Here is a 20,421-nt window from a genome sequence, read left to right on the forward strand (position 1 = left end):
ATTCCTTACTGCTACGTAGGGTAGGTGCTGCGTCTGTTCCTTACTGTCGGGGGGAGGTGATGCGTCGATTCCGGACACGCAGAATCGGTTCCTTACTGCTGGACAACATTGATGAAGAAATCGGCGCCCAGGGACGATACATTGATAATCCAGACATGCTATGCCCATTCCATTGTGATGAAGCAGGTGCTGCGTCGAAGTTGGAGCAGTGCGTAACAGACTTCGTTGATGCAGTCCTCGGAACGCATGCATGCGGCGGTTCTTCTGACACGCTGCGATGGAAAGTTAGCGCCTGCTGGGAAAGCCGTGGTTGATGTGCCGATCGAGAACCACGCTCCGGTGCTGGCTGCCGCAATGCATTGAAGTTTGTAGTGATGTGTCAGTAAAAACAGACGCTGGGAATCAGTGCATGGATTTTCTCCTCCAGTTCACCAGATTCTACTTCCAAGGACCCAGGGACTGGATTTGACACCACTTGGCAAGTCAGGACTCTCAGGAGAAGAGCACAGGCACAGGTAGGTGAACTCTTTGATGGCCCTGAGACTGTTTAACAGGAGGCAAGCACATGCAACCCCTTGGAGGCAGGATAGAGAAAGCAAATTCAGTCCTTTCATTCCCATGGCAGAAGTAGCAAGCAGTAGGTCAGCACAACAAAGCAACAGGTAGAGTGGCAGTCCTTCCTACAGCATCCAGATCTTCTTCCTAGCAGAATGTCCTCAGTCGAGAAATGTTCTGATCTGAGAGTGTCAGAGGTCCTTTCTGCCTGTAAAGTATGCAAACTTCAAAGGAAAGTCTTTGTAGTATACAAGACCGTGCCTTTCCCTGGCTTGGCTACAGACCCGCTATAGGGGTGTGTCTGTGACAACTCCTCCCCCCAACTCTAGCTCAAGAAGGCCCATCAGCCTGGTGATGGCCCATCAGGATTTGCAAGGCACATATAAGCTCCCTTTGTGTGACTGTCTAGAATGAACGCATAAGAGCCCAACTGTCAGCCAACCAAGATGTGGATTCTACAGACAAACAGAGGCACATAATGGTAAGAAAATGCCCACTTTCTAAAAGTTGCATTTCCAAACACTCAATTTAAAAACCAACTTCACTTTAAAGATGTATTTTTAAATTGTGAGTTCAGAGACCCCAAACTCCAACTCTCCATCAGCTCTCAATGGGAAATTACATTTAAAAGATATTTCAAGGCAATCCCCATGTTTCACTATGGGAGAGATAGTCCTTGCAATAGTGATTAACAAAATTAGCAGTATTTCACTATTAGGACATGAAAAACACACCAGTACATGTCCTACCTTTTAAATAAACTGCACCCTGCCCATTAGGCTTCCTCCCTGGGCCCACCTTAGGGGTGACTTGAATGTACTTAAAGGGAAGGTTTGGTCGAAATGGCAGTATAAAACTGTACACACAGACACTGCAATGGCAGGTCTGTGACAGGTTTGCAGGGTTACTCATGTTGGTGGCAAAATCAGTGCTGCAGAACCACTAGTAGCATTTGATTTACAGGCCTTGAGCACCCCTGGTGCTCTTTACTAGGGACTTATTAGTGAATCGTATATGCCAATTATGTATAAACCAATCACTAATGCAATTTAGACAGGGAGCTCATGCACTGTCAGTCCTAAAGCCAACAAAAACAGGTCAGACAAAAATAGGAAGAAGAAGGGAAAATGTTTGGGAATAACCCTGCAGAAAAGGCCAGTTCCAGCAAATATGATAAAAGTGTAATAAACAAAAAAAATGTAATAATCTCTCATATGAACTAAAGAAACTGCGACATTCAGCTAAGCATTGAGAATAGATATCCACTGACACTTTTGGTTAATTGAGTGCCACATGTCAGAACACTTCACGTGTGCACCCAGATGTTAATTTAGAAGTAATTAATGTAATAATTGGAAAAAATATAAAAATCATAAGGAAGAGAGAGTGCTACCAGTGAATGTAGTATTTTGAAGAAGTAAGTAGACCATGTGTTGGATAGATATGAGAGATTGTTGTTGGCTCATCAATGTGAATTGTTAATAAAATGGGCTTGAAGATAAATGATTAATTTAAGGAAAAAAGGAAGAAAAGGCTCAAATGAGACCAGAAGATTTTATGAGAAATGATTTACTTTTATGTGTGTTGTTAAAAAAAAAAACCAGAGTAAATGTGATCTGTTTGAATTTGAACATGGATTTGTGATGGATCTTAGGATGTTATTTGCCTGCACCTTTTAGTCCCTTTTGAACATGTTTTTTCAACTTTATTGGTCTTTTTTGTCAGATTCGTCAGGTGCAATTGTTTAGTAAAAACATATCTTTTTTGGAATTGTATATTGGTAGGTGGCTCGATTTGTTAGTCAGTGTGGTGCTAATCTGCTATCTTATTTGTGTTTGCATCTGTATCATTAATGTGCTAAACCTTCATTGGATGAACTCACTATTCCAGTGTGCAGGTGTGAGAAACCTTATCTATGATCAATTTTCTATCCATTTGAACTACATTGTGTTAATATGAAATAGAACTGTATTTTATAACTCCCATTAGCTGTTTTATTAATCCCACGATATTTGTCAGCTTGAAAATTAGCTTGACTAGTATTTTTCACTTTATTACAACACATTTTCTCTGTTTATTCTGTAGTCTATAGATCCACATTATTTTAGTTCTGTGTAGAAGTAACCAGCACCATGAACTTTAACTGTGAATAGCCTAATACTTCTCTTTGCATCACATTGTTTTATTTTTAAGTTTCCTATGCCTTCCTTATATTTGGAGTGTACATGTTAAGTGATGTTGTAACACAAGATTCACCGGTTTCCCATGCAGCTTGCATGAACATAGGTATTGGGTTTTAAAATAAGTGATAGTAGGCTTAAGATGCAGCGTTTGTGATAGTGCACCTACTTCGGCTGGAACTGATGCTAGTCACTGCTGCTGAAACTGAGGCACCCTAATTTACTGTAGTCCCTGTCCAAAATAACTTTCCTGATGTTAGTTTTCAGTATCTCAAATAGTTTTTTTCAACAACGTATTGTACTAGAATTGCACTTTTCAAGGGCAGCAAAAAGACTACCAAATCACTCTTTTCTTGACATCTGTGAACACTCCAAGTAATTGTCTTTTCTATTTTCTGGTCACCTCACCAGCATATGGAGAGATCTTTCATGTCTTATTACATATAAATAAAGTTAGATTAGGTCACACTAACTGATGACTCCAGCTCTTCAGCATTCTCATACGACATATGCCCGCAGCATTCTGAGATTATTCATAGGTCTATACTTATTCGGTTAATCATCAGCACCATAACCAGCTCTGAACGGTTTATGGTTTCTTGTCATTATTGCCACACCTTACCATTAAAACATTTCTGGTATACCTGCTATTACACGCATGTAATTATGACCCTCCCTACCTGCCTACAAAGGTTTTTTTTTAGTTATGGCCTAGTAATCACCATAGCTGTTTTCATGGCCTCGTATGATATAAAGTTGATACCTAAAAGTACATACTTCTAGAGACTTTGGGGCTACTCTCTCCATCCATTTGTCTGTTAAGCTGTCATTCAGGTTTTTAATCCAGCTATAGGTGAGCAAGCTAGCAAATTCACAAGGAGAGCCGAACAAAAGCCAAGCCATCAAAATCTTTGTTATGGTAATCGTGAATCAAAAGTTATGTAAACCTAGGATCAAGAATCTTCAAAATTCAAAAAAGTGTAATTCTTTGTAATTTTTAACCTTTTCACTTTAGATTATTTCCCTGTATTGAGTGCCATTTATTGGAAGCAATAGTTTCTAAACAAGAACTTAAAATCATTCAGGGGCAAAATAGAGCAGCACCTAAGATAGCTGGGTATCCGTGAGGCTCTTGACACCTGAGCCATAATAAAACAAAATAGCCCTGCTCCTTCGGGCTCCGCACTGCCAGCCATGTGACGATGAAGATGTGAAATGACCCTGATTGCACAATCGGCATCAAAAACCCAGCAGTAGGTGCCATTGACAAAAGGCATGTAAAGTAGAGGTTGATGCAGGAGCATGCCTGACCACAGCGCTGTTGGGGGTTGTGTGTTTGCTGACACCAAGAAGTGACAGTAGTGCGCTCAGCCGAGACTCGCTAACCCGAAACCCGCTGTGGATGGCCGAGTAGTTCACCCGATAGGAGAAGTTGCCACAGCTTGGCCAAAAGACAAACAAAGAACAAGCGAGTGACGAGGGAGGTGGATGCTGGCTGCGAGCTGTGCGAGTGGCAGAAGTTGAGAAACTGTTGACACGGAGGTGAAAAGTAAGAGCTCTATAGATTGTGGCTTGGGGTTACAGCATAGCCTAATTGGGGCAAACTGAGAGGCGCAACCCAAAGAAAAATAACTTGTATAGTACAGCTCTTCAGGAGTGGTGCATTAAGGCCCGAGAGCATGGGTAAGGTGAAAAATTGGGAGTGCTCTCTGCTGCAGGGACCCTTGAGTGTCCGCACATTGGTTTGATGCTTAACATTTATCCTGTAGACGGTTGAGCAAATATCACAGTGGTAATGCCACTGCAGCTATCCCTCACAAGACACTCAAGATGGTGTGCGAGTTATGAAATGTCTAATAGTTAATGCAGGTGTAGCCCTGATGCGACACAGATCAAGAGAAGCCTAATGAGCAGACAAACATGATTTAAATTCTCAAAAGATTGTGGAATGGTCAGATGTACAAAAAAACAGTGATTCCCATCCATAAAAGACACAAGGTCCTACGCATGCTCTGAAAGCAAGTGAATGTTAATCTTTACAAAATGGGCACACACTGCAATTAGCAAGGCAAATTAGTCGTTGGCCATAGAAAAACACCCCAAGCCCAACAAAGAAGAAAAAGCACTCCTTAGGTGCAGCAAAGCATAAAATCTATTAATGCAAAAATAGGCTTACTGGCTAGGGCTGGAAGATTTGACCAATTTAAGAACCATGTGAATAAAGAGGCAGCTAGAGTCGATGTGTCCGAGAGACATGTTTTGGACAAAGAACACAAACGAGCTACACATGCAGCAAGATTGCAGACACTGCAAAAAAATTGACACTTCTCTGCAGTAAATAAGAATCGCTACAGGCCAGATGGAATGCTTTGTAGAGTCACTATTGCTTCAGCGTTTGGTAAAGATTGCTTTTCACCACTCTTTGTGGCGTAACAGGCACACGAGGATTGGCACAAAAACCACCTCAAAGTCCCAGCTGCATCCTATAATTGTCCTACTCCTGAATTTCAAGTTAGAGACTCAGCACTCAAAATGGCTAGAGAAAAGCAGACACTATGCAGCAGGCAGATCATACAGCACTGTATCTGAACTTGAAGCAGGCTGTAAAAGAAGCATGCCATGAATTTGCAACAGAAAAAAAAGCCTACAAATGGACATCCATTATGCTATGCAGTACCCGACGTGGCTGAGGTTGAAGTGGCAGGGTAAGCAATATTTCTTCCCAAACCTTCAAAAACCTGCTGAATTTGTCAATCCGCTTAAATCGAAACTGATAGGTGGAACTTCTCCTTGGTCTTTGTCATGCACTATTAGACCCATGGGCCGTTATGCAAGTTAGATAAAGTACTGGCTTTGCTATATACTTAGATAGGTATCCTATACATCTAATAAGACGCCTTTCTTTCTTCTTTATTCAATGAAACTCGAGCACAGGGTCAGGTATTGGGGGTGTGGCGAGATGGCGCTCAAGTACATATGTTACAGACGGTTTCCACATTGATGGTTTAACTACCAATTATGTTATTCAGTATGTTATTGTTAAGTTGGGTCCTATGGGGAGGGATTGATGTATCCTGGGTCTGTAGGAGATACATCTGGGAGGGGGTTGACACTATATTTTGCAGTTGTCTACAAATGTTTACAGGACGGTGCTTATAAGAGTAACACTGAGATGCACAATTACAGATACAAAGACATGGATTTGCATACAGAAAAAAATAAATGAGCATCAATGCTGTCACATGGAAGATAAGCGGATTAAATAATCATTGCAAAGTGAGGCAAGTTATGGGGTTGCTTCAGGAGACCTACCTCACCAGATGGACTGAACATTAGGGCTGGGCGTAGTTTGCGTAGTGCCACTATGCACACTACGCAGAATTTTGGAAAAAAAATCGTGGAAAACGGGGGCGCGTCCTGAGGGTCCGTGTGCCCGGGACAGGGGTCCCTCGTGCCTGGGCAGACTCCCTGATCTCCCCGGCCTGATTGGAGCCCCGGAGCCCTGCAGCCCCCGGAGCCCTGCAGCCCCCGGAGCCCAGCAGCCCCCGGAGCCCTGCAGCCCCCGGAGCCCCGGAGCCCCCGGAGCCCTGCAGCCTCTGAGCCCTGCAAGGGGAGGCTGGAGCCCTCCCGCGGAGGCTCGGGCAGGAAGATTGGCGTCATTTCCGTCCCGGCCATCTGGTCGCCCCTCTCCCCTCGGCCATCTGGTCGCGCCCAATGCTTTCCTATGGGGCGACCAGATGGCCGGGCTTCCCTGGAAGTCCCGATGAGGTGCCATTCACCTCCCGGATCCCAGGCAGGCCTCCAGGAGGTCGGGCATGTTTGCGCCCTGGGTCCCCTCTGTCACCTTGAGTGCACGGATTACAAGAAAGGGGGGTAATTTTCCTCCGAATTACTAGGGGCAAGGGTATGCCTGGACACCCTCCCAGGCGGGCGGTTCCCTGCCGGGGACCAGATGGTGCTGTGTTTCCGGGCAACACCTCCCAGGCGTCCGGGGCTCCCTCCCCCGGCCCGCAGCGTGGCAAAGTACTCTGGACGGGCTCCATGGGTCCCGGGCCCCGCAACCCCGGAGCCCTGCAGCCCCCGAGCCCTGCAGCCCCCGAGCCCTGGAGCCCCCGAGCCCCCGAGCCCTGGAGCCCCGGAGCCCTGGAGCCTCAGAGCCTCAGAGCCCTGCGGCCTCGGAGCCCTGGAAGGGCAGGCGGGAGCCCTCCCGCGGAGGCTCTGGGCATTCAGATTGGCGTCATGTCGGTCCCGGCCATCTGGTCACACTTTTCCATTCGGCCATCTGGTCGCACCCAATGCTTCCCAATGGGGCAACCAGATGGCTGGGTTTCCCTGGAAGTCCCGATAAGGTGCCATTCGCCTCCAGGATCCCAGCCAGGGGTCCAGGAGGTCTGGCACGTTCGCGCCATCATAAAAGATAGGATCTCCCTTCAAGAACTAAATTGTATTTTATAAAAGTTGTATGCGCTCATTATGTCACACATTGTGTTAAAGCTCTACATTGAAAATGTAATTACATTCGATGGTGTGCAGCTAATTGGTCTTAAACACTTAACAATGCCAAATGCCCAAGCATGAACCATGGTTTATTGATAAATGGTAATGGGGGTTTTATCTACACCTCTCCAACCGTTGAGCTGTTTAAAATCCTTATGCTTGCTACACCTCTCTCTTCAGTGGCTCCCTTGTTAGACTCAAAAGGTCCTACTTTATAAGTCACTAGTAAACCCCAGTATAAGGATAATTTTATAGGGGGTATTGCCTTTAGATATGCCATAACCCACTTCTGAACACCTTGTCTTTGGATGTCTTTGGTGATTGTGGGTAGTCTTTATTAGCCATCCCTTGCTCTGTAGTATTTGAATGTAATGTTATCCTCAACTCCTTTTGATGGCTCCACACTAATGTACAGATCTTAGGTGGCATTAGGTGGCATTTAACATTGCCCATTATCTTTTGACCAGTGAAGGAAATAAAACTTACACAACACATGCATAGGTTTACATCCAAAAACCACCAAGGCTTAGAATAGAATTTGCAGGATCAAATTCCTTCCCCTTCAAAACTTAAAAATATTCATATTTAGCTTACAAAGTGTGGGGTGTCTCAGAATCTGCTACTAATCCAATAATTATCCTATTCATCTGAATAAAACACCACATCATAGTTGCAGCCTCGTATTCATCAAGCACTTGCTGAACTGAGTCTTGAATTGTAGAACTTAAATGGGATCATTTTTAAGGGCTCCAGTGTGTGCACCTCTCAATTATTTGTGTGTTTCCAAGTATTTTGGTATTTCATTCCACTATCTGAAGTGGGTTTAAATGAAATCCCAACTCAATGAGTCCGTGATTGATTGCTTAAAGCAGTCTGTAAATGCCCCCTCCCCCCCACCCCCGGAGACAAACAAATAAACAACATTAAGGTTTAACTCAACTAAAAGCATATAGCTTCTACTCAACTAAATTCCTTGAATGTGTGGTCATAAAACAACTTTGAAAATATGTGTACCAACTCCATATTCTCCACAATCTCCCTTCAGGATTCCGACTCATTACAGGGGTGGTAACCTAAAGAGAAAATATCTGAGAAAACTTTTGCCTCACCCTAAGCAAGGTCATCCAACTGCTTCCCTTTTCTTGTAACGTAACACAATATAAGGAATAGTGGGCCATAATATCCTACTGAAAAAGCTGTGTTGAACTGGATTCATGCATTCATATATACCCAGAGCCAATCAAGTTAGAATCCACCAAGTTGGACAAAAGACAACAGCACTGTTCCTTGTCATTACCACTGGTGACATATATTTACTGATTGGCGCTTTCAATTGAACAACAAATTCTGCAATTTAAAAAGCAACTAGAGCAGAACGCAGGTTCAAATTCACTTGGAAAATTAAACTATAAACCAAACAGACATCGGAGCATTTAAACTACATCTCCAATTGGATGTTGGAAAATGCCCTGTACTTTAATAATAATAAAACAGAAGGTCTGCTCCTTGATGGTACCTACGACCAGCATTTCTGTTCACCTGGCCTTCAGCTCTGGGGTTTCCAGAACAGAAAGTATTTCAGACCACAAGTACTTTTAGACTCTCATCTATCAGTCACACCGATATGAACGTTATAAAAAAAAAAAGGAGTGAAGATCCAACTGAATTTTCTTGTTGAAGCTTAACCACTTCTTCAAACTGAGGATCACATGGAACTGACCTGCTCCTTAATTATGGCCATGCTGGTGTTCAGTAATGTGTTCTACGCATGGTTATTGATGAAGGCTGTCAACTTGTGAGTAAAAAAAAAGGAGGCACTTTTAATTGGATAAGACCTACCTCCTCGGTTCTACCTTAAAACATCAATTGGCTGCATATTGGAAGTCAGGATCAAATCTAAAGTTCCAAGCACAAAGCAATCTAGAACAAGGGCCCACACTACTTGCAAATACTTGGTACTGGCTACACGCCAGCCACAATAATGTCAATCAGCCGAGTCTCTACACCGAGGGCAGACAAGAAGTTGGGCACAAGTTTTGAAATTCCCCATTTACCCATCCAAATCAATAAGGGTTCATCAGAGCTACCTTGTTTTCAATAAACATCTACAAACTAAATTGCTTAAACAACCATGTGGCTAATATCAGAGAAATTAGTATGTTTCTGTTAAGTAAATCTACATGTGAACTGTGCCCAATGATTGTATCCTCCTTACCCTCTAGCATCAACACCTGTATCCCCAAAAGTTAAGACACTCAAAGGCAAACATTGGAATGAACTGTCAAACTAGTAATTAGGGTAACAAGTTATGTAGTCTTTAGTTATGTATGGCACAGTGCTCAAAAGTGGCTAAAAAGGTGCCATTTCTGATGCAGACTTCTAGCCGTAGATTCCTCACTATTTGTATGTTACCCAGGCATCAGACTCCAGCTCCTTGAGAACCCTTTTTTAGTACCTCTGCACGCCAAAAGGTGGCGCCATGATTCTCCGTGCTCTCCCCTTTCCATTATGGAAGTGCCGTGATGGGCAATGCAAAGAGGTGTCCGGATTGTCTTATTTGATGCAGACTCAACCAACACCTGTCTGAATTTACCTGACTATGCAACCGTATTTGGCTGAAATTTCTGCACACTCCTTACCACCAGGAAAGCTGCACTCTTTACATTCCCTTTTTAAAACACTCTGATAACAATTATGACCAAGTTGATGAGTTTGCTTAGCCTTATGCCAATTACAATTGGTATGAGGACTTGCAAGACGCTATTCTGCTGGGCACTTCCCCAGATTCACCCCATTTGGCCTGGCTACGGAAGAATCTGCATCCTATGACATGGTTATGGATAGGGCATCCCCCCACCCCTATTATGGAGGTAAAAACAACATCAACAAACTGACAGAAGTCCTGCAACCTGGCCAGACTGCTTCTTAGCCTCTCATACTTTTTAGTGAAACCTTGACAGATACCCTGCTGGGGGCTTGTGCTAAGCCTTTTACCGGTCCTTCTGTTAACCGGCAAATTTCCAGATGCCTTCGCCCTGCTCCACGCAACCTGGCCTTTTTGTCACCCTTCCGAGAACCTCGTGGTGTAGTCCTCCACCAGCTGAACCAACCCCAACAATTTGCCTGCCACTCCCCCTGACCGGAATCCAAGCGAGAGGAGACATTTGGATAACTCCTCCTCTCGTCTGCCAGTTTGACCCTGTAGTCAATTAATTCCTCATCTTTGCTGGGTCACACCACTCATGCTCTCTGGGACTCTATGGTGCAAGTTCTCGTATGTATTCCTGAAGATCTTCGCCCTGTTCTGTCACACGAAATTAAGGATGATCGTGATGTGGCAAAGTTCATAATTTGTTGAGGCTTGGCTACCATGACTCCGTCTGACTGGTTATTGGCACCAGTGTTGTCATTTGTCGCCATGCATGGCTACGATCAACTGACTTTACTGGCGATTTCCAGTCCTCCCTCATGGAAACACCATTCGATGAGGCTCGCGTGTTCCAGGACAAGGCAAATTCTGCCTCTGAATATTTCAAGGAGAATAGTGCTACCTCTTGCTCTCTTTCTACCCAGCCTCACCAGCAGCACATTCAGCGTTCCTTTCATGGCATGCCTTACCGCCAGCCTGTCCTTCTCTAGCAGGGAACTCTGCAGTTTTGTGGAAGAGACTGTGGTGCCCACTGCCCTAGCAGCTAAGGTCATTGTGCCTCTCAGCCTGCTACACCTCCCATAACAGCATCACCTGCCAAACCTCCTTGGTGTCACTTTACATGGTTACAGCCACTCAGTGGGAGGTACAAACCACCGATTCTGTCTGGGTTGGCAAGAGAACACATTGGTCAAATTGTCAGCAAAAGTTATGCCTTCCCCTTCCTCTCTTCCCTACCACACCTCCCACCGTCACCCCAGCAACGGACAGAGAACCATCTCCATTTTGCGACAGGAAGTGCAGACTGTTTTGGTCAGAGGGGTTGCTGAGAGGGTGCCCGTGTCAGAAGTAGGGCAAAGTTGTTATTCCTCTACTTTCTGGTGCCCAAGAAGGACAGAGGTATTTGGCTGTATTAAGAACTGCGCCCTCTCAATACCTTCCTCCAAAAGGAGAATTTCAAAATGCTCAACTGGCCCAGGTCTTGTCTGCTCATGGCCCTGGAGATTGGATGTTGACATTGGATCTGCAGGATGCCTATTTCCATATACCTGTCCTACTGGCCTATCGGCGCTACCTGCGATGCTTGGTGAGAGGGGAGCATTTTCAGTTTGCTGTGCTTTTTTTTTTCTTCGTCTGAACACTGCCCCTTGTGTTCATGAAAGTGATGGCAGAGCACATTTTCAGAGGTTAGGGGCGCCATACCTCCCTTACCTCGACGACTGACTGTTAAATGTGGGCTCACCCAAGACAGTCGTCAACCACCTCCAGTCAACGGCTCACTTCCAGTCATCCTTGGGGTTCACTGCAAACATACCGAAGTCACACCGGATTCCTTTTCATATGCTCCTCTTCATATGAGCCATTCTGGATACAGTTCAGTTTTGTGCTTATCGCCGGGGAAAGAGTCCAAGACATTCAGGCTATGATCTTATTTGATCTTCCTGCTTTGGTCCTAGATTTCAGTGAGGCCGACTCTGAGGCAGCTAGAACTGATGGTATCCTGCTGGTTGAGCACGCAAGGAGGCATATGCGGGCTCTGCAGTGGATCTATAGTTCCATTGGGCCCAATATCAAGGGAACCTCTCCGACTACATTAAGATTTCAGAGGAGACTGTGAAAGATCTGTATCGGTGGCTACTGGACCACAATTGAGTCAGCAGCAGACCTCTCTCCCTTCTCCAGCCAAATCTCCCAGTGGTGACTGATGCTTCATTTCTGGGCTGCGGTGGCAACCTGGGAGATGTGGAGATCAGAGGCCACTGGTCTCCTGTGGAGTCCCAGCTGCATATCACTGTTCTGGAGCTGAGGGCCATCTGCTTGGTGCTGGAAGCCTTCCTGCCATCTATCCAGTGGAGGCTGGTACAGGTGCTCACAGAAACACCACCATCTTGTGGTACTGGAACTAACAGGGCGGGTGGGGTCATGGACCCTGTGCCAGGAGGTCTTGTCCCTCTGACAATGGCTTAACCACCATGGTATTTTCCTGTTGGTGAATCACCAGGGCGGTTGAAGTGGTAGCTACGCCCAGAGGTGGCGCAAGGTTTCTTCCACATATGAGGAGAGCCTGGGGTAGATCTATTCATCAACGCAGAGAACTCACAATGTCAATACTTATGTACATAGGAATTTTCAAGGCCTCCCTTGCTCTGAGACACGTACCAGCTCATGTGAAACTCATGACTCTTATATGTTTTACCGCTGAAACCACTCGTACCCTAAGTTCTCAAAAAGATCAGGACAGACCAGGCCCAAGTCATCCTAGTGACTCTGGATCGGGCATAGGGAATTTAGTATCCAGACCTCCAGGGCTTGAGTATATGTACTCCAATAAGGCTACCATCCTGGAGGACTTGATGTCCCAGCAACAGTGCAGGGTCCTGCATCCAAGCTTTTGCAACCTCCACCTTCATGCTTGGAGATTGAGAGGCAACAGCTTAACACCTTTGTCCTTCCCTCAAGATGGTTGATATCATCCTGGCTGCCAGACGCCCATTGACGAAAACTATATACACCGGTTGGCACAAATACTTGGTTTGGTTCCGCACTCGCCAGGTTGACTCCCTCCAGGTCAAACTGTCTTATGTTTTATTATTTGATCTGTCTCTCGCTCGGCAAGGCTTTGTTCTGAGCACAGTTAAGAGATATCTCTCTGGCCTCTCTGCTTTCATACGGTTACCTGATCAGCCCTCTTTGTTTAAATCACCAGTTATGCTGCTATTTCTGAAAGGGCTACAATACATGTTTCCCCTTCTCCCTTTGTGATGCCCCAATGGCATCTCAATATTGTCCTTATTAGAGCTGTCCTTTGTGGCTTCTTACAATTGAAACTGTGTTCCTGATTGCCATCACCTCTGCACAACATGGGTTCGGGCTCCCAGTGTTCATCCACCACATTCCACTCTCTTCCCCAATAAGATGGTTCTGCGAAGTAGAACCTCCTTTCTACCAAAAGTTGTGGCACCTTTCCACGTCAGTCAAACCATCGCCTTGTCTGCTTAATATGCTCCGCCTCACCTAGCTACAGAGTAGGACAAACTCCACTGCTTGGATCCCAAAAGGGAGCTCAGTTTCTGCATAGATCGCACCAAAGAGCACTAGGTGGATGATCAGCTCTTTGTGGGCTTTACTGGAGTAAAAAGGTGCACGGCACGGCTGTGCAAAAACTTACCATGTTTAAGAGATTGAGTCTGTAGCACTGACCACAAGTATACAGACAGATTTTCGCTTTGCCCTTTTGGCCATTTCTTTGTTGTTTTGTCTTGATTGTTGATTGGCTGTGCCCACTTGTTATCTTTTTTGGTTCTTAAAATTCACTTTATCAACCAGAACATTTAAAATAAATGTTCTTGTCCGGGTGGACAAAAGACATACTACTTACCAGGTGTATGATTAATGATTTTTGTATGTTATCTTGTCCACATGTAGGGACCACTGTTTTTTGTAAATTGATACTGCCCAAGGTCCCTATGGCATACCTTTCGGGTTCCCTTGTCTTTGTGAAAACATGCATTGGCAAAGAAGCAGCCTATGGAAGTCTTGGGAGCTTACTTCATTAGGGCCAAAGCTGTTACCACTGCGTTAGCATACGGAGTCCTTTTCCTAGACATTCCGAGGAAGCAACGTGGGTCTCTCCATACGGTCACAAAGCACTACTGACTGGACAGCCAAGTTCGCCTGGGTGGGCACATTGCCCGTTCGGGTCTGCAAGACTTTCAGGTATGAGTCAATCCACAGCTTTGGTGCAGGATGTGCCTAGAATTCTCAGAAGAACAAGTTACTTGCATTTGGTAACGCTCTTTCAGGCAGATACTCTAGCCACAGATTCCTTACTGACCCTCCCCTTCTCTCTGTTCTGTGAATGGACTCTACCTATTAATTAGAACCAAAGTCTAGGAATGTGCATACTGATAAGTTCTTGGGGCTCCACATCTGGAGGTGTGGACAGTCATGAACGCAACTGATGTCAGTGCGCAGAAGTTTTGCCTTTATAGGTCCCACGTGTCTCTTCCGGAGCGGAACGGCGTCTGTGCAGAGCCTCAGGGCACCACCTTTCAGCACACAGAGGTACTGTGTAAAAAGTTTCTGGATCCAATCTGATGCCTGGGGAATATTCAGAAGTTGAAGACTATGCTGCTAGTTATAGTATAGAGTCTTTACCAAAAAGGAGCATTTCTGAAGGTAAGTAACTTGTTCTTCAGGGCTATCTACAACTCCTCTTAACTTATTATATCTCTTCATGTTGTTTAAGTGCTGAACTCTGGGCAATGGAGAAATGTAATCTATCTCCTTGACAAACAGCGGCACCTTGCATTAGAATATAAGATAAAATCTGTTTCGTAACTTAAATGTTAATGCTTCTAACTGTCAAAAATTAGATGCAAACTGTTCTGTTGTCTGTAAAAGACAGTGGAACTTCATCTTTGCCGCATTTATTCGAATTAAGCCTTGTGGAAGTCGATGCAGGTGGCAAAGAAACGTACCTAGATTCTTTTTTAAGAACAATTTTTTTATGTCTAGGTAATCAAGCCATAACCACTGCAACAGGAAAACTGCATGTATTGATTCTTCGTTCCAACCCTGTGACATTATTTGCTAAGGGCATTGTTTTAGCTTGTATTTCTAGCCTTTACCCCACCCCTATCGTTACCGTTCACCGCACTTGGTAAACATAAAACTAGGATTTCCTGCTTCCCTCATTCTGTTATGTCTGTTTCGCATTCATCTGGTTTTTGATATTAACTCCGAGCCTTAATGTGAAGATCTTACCATTAGTCCAAGACCAGGTGCCAATTGTCAACCCCGTGTTTTCTGTTATTGAAGGGGACCATTCTTAAAATGCGATCTTAGACTACCACTTCATTGCGTCGGGTTTTAGGGTGCTTTTTAAAAAAACTTTTTTTTTTAGACCCTAAGAAATCGGGTATCAGATATTTCATATTTTCGCACTTTTTCCTTAGATAGTTTTATCCGTTCTGGTTCGGGGTAGTTGGCGCTTCCGACACCTAGGCAGTGAAAATGTCACAGGCTTCCTCACTCCATATGCCTTTTCCTAAAACTGTAACCATTTTCACTATTTAATTGGTATAGTTGACATTTCTGTAAGTCCGCTTTGAAGTGCTCATAGGTTAAACTTGAAGGCAGTCATGAACTAAGTGGCATTATAAATAAAACTGCCTTCTTTAAACTCGCATAGTTTCATAGGACTTTTTATTTCTCACTTTTAGGTTAGGAAACGATGGCAAAGGCATTCTCACGGCCTATAACTAATTATTAAAAATAGAAATAATCATCATGGAATTATGTATATATTGCGTTGTTGCTTTTATAAGGTTGCTATTTCTCGACTGTGCGCTTTTTAAAATTAAACTCCTACCTCTGGTTGACTCCCCTGCAGTTCACATGTAGGAGTCAGTTTTTTCACATCTCTGATCATAGGCCTTTCCAGAACAAATGGCTTCCTGCTGTCCAGTCTCCTGATCGCAGCCCTGCTCAGATAAGTCTCCCTTTCGTCTTGGCAAGGCTCTAAAGATGAACGTTTGGCACTATTCAAAACACATTGCCAGTAGTGGCCATCTTGCCTGTCACTGCCCTTATGTTTTTGCAACTGTTGGCCAAAATGAAACTGCAACACTGGCCTTCCATGTACAGATAGGAGTCATTCTCCCTAGGAAGGGGAAGACAGGGCTTGTTTAGATCTTAAAAGAGGCAGAGGAGCTTGACTTTTAGAGGAGGTATTAGAGTAACAGGGAGGAACCTGGAAAATGCCATGATGTGTCCTCTTGCAAATCTAAGAAAAAAAAACATTGAGGCATTATGTGGGCAGCAAATTAGCTCCGGTTCATAGTTCTCTAAAGTAGAGGAAAAGAATGTTTAGGGATTCGTATATAGTTTGTTTAGAGAAACTTGCCAATTACTATTCAGGTGACATTCTACAATCTGCTGTCTCGAGTCATGAGGCATAGTTCTGCTTGGGACTAAGAAATCATTAGGAGACTACCTGCTTGGAAGATTATTTGGGTGCTTGGACAAGGGCTGAAAAATGTGACACTTGCTTCCTCTTGCTGACAAACGCACGAAGGATCGTCCAGCTCTGTTCCTGAAGGAGCTTGCCTGGTCTTGAACTTCCTCTGGTGTGATGACAACATGTGGAATAGAAGAGGCAAAATAAGCTGCATCCGCCTAGTGGAAAACCAACATTACCAGTGGTTACTGTACTTTTGGCCGTAGCCTGGAAGGACTTTGGGGAACGCTTTGTCCTCACTTGAGCATTTAGGATAGCGTTCAACAAGTATTTTCTGGAAGTTTGGGAAACTTTAGAGTGACAGAGAAGACGCTGCAGTCCTTACGATCTGAGTATATACTCAACAAGTACCTTTAAAACAAGTAAATGTTCTGCTGCAAGTGAATAAAACAGTTTTTTTTTTGGGGGGGGGCAGGGAAGGGAGTTGTTTCTTTGCCAAAAACTCTGTCTACCACCCAGTGGCAGTCTTGGAAAGTTATTACTATCTCCCGTAAATGAGTACTTCCTATGGTTTTCTTTGCTGCAAAAGAGTCCACACCATTGATATACTGGGAATACTCTCCTTGATCCTTACACTGCTTTTCTACCACACAGTGCTACTACTTTATATATCGACTACACCAAACCGATGTACGGATGGAATATACTCAATTGGCTTTTGAGAATAGTTACAGACCCTATACTGTTACCACTTTATATAAGAACTACACAGGATCTATGGAACAGATGGAATAGACTCCTCCAGCTATCAAGAATACCACAGCCCTAAAGAAGTAGAGGTATGAATTACCGAACGACGAAACACATGTTGGCTGTATCAAGTTATAAATGCTGAATGAATATACGTTGATTACGTGGATTGGATTAAATTGAACATTGGCTACATTAAGAATTTGGATTGAACATTGGCTGTAAATTAACTGGATTTCGTGTGACCCGAACTGAAGTCTCTGGATTAAAAGTGGACAACGTTAACACTTGTGTTTACAACATTACTCGCATTGGACAACTCAATGAGTGTTCGGATTGGATTTTTGCTATTTATTTGTTGCAAAAGAACCCCAATTAATGTTTTTATGTCTCATTGTCCCCACCACAGATTTACTTTGTTTTTGTGTCGTTCCATTTTTTAACTAATTTGGAATTTATATCTTGTTCATTTGTTTACTGTAATGTATTAGTGTGTTACTGCTACTTTTCAGACACTTTTCTTTATAGAAGGGCTTGCTACTTGTGCCTTGCTACTAAGGGTACATGCAGAATTCACAGACACCTGCTTTAACTTGTATGCGCGTGCACTTGTTTTGATCGTGTGGGAGCTAACCACAAGTCATATCAAGTCTGAGGCATCTCTACTGCATAATCTAACAATCCAATTTCCTACAGGTTGTAAAAAAAACATATAGCTCATAGTTATTGCTGCTTTCAATACATTACAGTTACTCACCGTTCCTCAATGCGCTGCTGTCAACTCTCTGCCTGCTCCCATGCACCTGCATTCACTCTTCACAGCAGTGATTGTATACCCTTCCAAGACCAGACTCTTCACAATCTTGTGCTCACCTTTGGCACCCTAGATCATGTACTAGGTATCTCACGCCTCTGTCTACACCCTAAACCGCCCTCCAGGGAGCCTTGCTTGGCACTGTACATTTTAAGTAATGTGTGTGAAACCTTTTGAGTAAATAATGGAAACAGTGTAGCCTGAAAACTGTTGAATTGCTATTTTGCTTGGCATACTCCTGAGTGAATGGCAGGTCACTCATGAACTTCATCTCCCTGTACTGTAGGAAGCATGGTTCACTGACAAGCGGCGAGCAGGTTCTTATTGGACCTATTACACATGTAAAGTGTCAAAAAGTAGTTGTACTTTGCTGTCACTTGCTTAGTACTAAGATATTTTAAGCCACGATTGAGAAGGTTTCCAAGGAATCACTATTCCATGTCATTGTATGCATTTAAAAAAAAAAGCCAAGAAGGTATGTGTGTATATGTGTGTATATGTATGTGTGTGTATATATATATATATATATATATATGTGTGTGTGTATATATATATATATATATATATATATATATATATATATATATATATATATATAAACACCAAATCTTCAATTCTTGCACAAAGAAGACACGGACCCCAGGCTGCAGTAAGGGAGATTTTATTCACCTCACAGGTGTCTGGTACATGAAGGTTAACAAATATGTAATGTTATCCAGTCTAGTGCAAGGATAAGACATTATTATACACGCACGACCTTCATCTCAAAGGATCCTGCGGTAGTAGATGGGCTGGGCACTTGCCAACATTTCTTACAATCCACGACCATCTAAGGGGTTTTCTTTAGATTAATGTATTGTATGTTGATAGGCTAAAAATCTGCCATGGATTAGGCCTTTCTGAACCTATGTTGGGCAGCTGAGGTCCAGTGCAGGATGTGCATTGGTTGACCTCTTGACTGCTGTAGCAAAGTTAGATGTTAAGCTAAACTTATTTCAAAATAACTTAGCATTCTAATAATTTTGAGTCGATGTATGTGATGCTTCTGGGATGTGTTATTTATGTATTTATTTTGAACGTTTTTTTATAGCACAAAATTGACCCAGGTGGTATTGATTCTCTTTAAGTTACCAGTATTCTTTTTTAGGGCAGGCGCATCAACAACACACGGTCAACTTTGTATGAATCTGCCTACACTTGTATCCAGGTAGCTCCATTCTCTGCATGTGGTTACAGCATGACATGTTACCTGTACCACAGCTGTGTCAGAGCTCATCATCTAGATGGAACAAGTGTGTCCTCCCTTTCCCACCTTTTTTTCATGTGCCCTCACCGACCACTCCCATTTCCTTTTTTATGCGAGGTTTGTATGATATTGGCCAATGTTTTGTCGTAATCGCCTCGTGTTTTTTACGTTTTTTCGAAAGATATCAGAGCAGTCTCTCAGACGACATTACTTAGAAGTAAAAGCACAAAGTGAGTCAGCTTTCTTGGTGCAGCCAGTGTAGTTTATTCCATAGATAAAAGAATAAATGCTGCAATGGAAAAAAAATATGCGTTAGTAAAGTCAATAGGTATAGGCTATAAAAGGCCCAGCTACTGGCTTTGCTAATATTTTTTAGCATCCATTAGATTTACCAGCACTCTTGTGGAGTTTCTTTAAATATAAACGAAGAATAAAATTAATATTGGACCTTCTAAATAAGAACCATTTTGGATCTATGAAACCTAAAAAAAAAATAGCCCAGGATTGAAGTGGTATTGTTTATTACCTGTTCACAACCATTCTTTATAGGGGCGAGGCTCCTCTTTTAATCATAAGAATGGCAAAGTTTCACCCTAATTTGCGGTCATTGTTATAAATTAAAAGGTTCCTCAACTGAAAGTGTTTTCACAACAGCACACCAGGGGTGGCTGGCAAAGATCGGGGAGGCAAGGTGGGGGTGAGGGGGTAAAGAAAAAAATTAAACGTACACCTCGCCGCATCTCTCCACCGTTGTCTCTCTCGGCACAGAAACAGAGCACCCAGGAAGCACCCAGGTTTCCCTAAGCAAATCACAACGCTGCAATGCAGCCTTGTGATTGGTCCTACTTCTTAGCGGAGGAGCCGCCACTGCAGCAAATGAACCCTCCTAAGACATTGCGGAGAACAAAGTTATGTCGGCAAGAAAACTGCATTTATTCACCGTTTTTTTTTCCTTTCCAAGCTTGACACTTCATTTGCTAAGTATATTATTTTAACTTGCATTACTGATGTAGTTTCAAGATGGAATGCATAATAGGTAACATGAGTAATAAGGTTATATGCAGCCATTGATGAGTTCGGATTACATAATAAACCAGTGGTTTGTTTGCAAATGCCACCATGCATGACAAATCAGGACAGCAGTACTCCTGTTACCCACTATTTCTTTTAATTTACATGTTTATTTTGGGGCGAATACTGTGTTGCGTTTTTCAACAGAAATGTTTAATACAAACAGTAAGTGAAATAAAAAACTATAGTGTTTGGCTG

The 20,421-nt window shown here is 43.4% G+C and overlaps 1 protein-coding gene across 1 annotated transcript in view; it reads left to right on the forward strand.

Annotated features, from left to right (window-relative positions):
- Window positions 1–20,421, forward strand: part of SLC9D1 (solute carrier family 9 member D1) — a 291,927-nt gene that overhangs the window by 16,777 nt on the left and 254,729 nt on the right. The gene's annotated exons all lie outside the window — the stretch shown is intronic.

Source organism: Lissotriton helveticus, chromosome 8 (genome assembly GCF_964261635.1).
Source record: "Lissotriton helveticus chromosome 8, aLisHel1.1, whole genome shotgun sequence".
NCBI classification, from domain to species: Eukaryota; Metazoa; Chordata; class Amphibia; order Caudata; family Salamandridae; genus Lissotriton; species Lissotriton helveticus.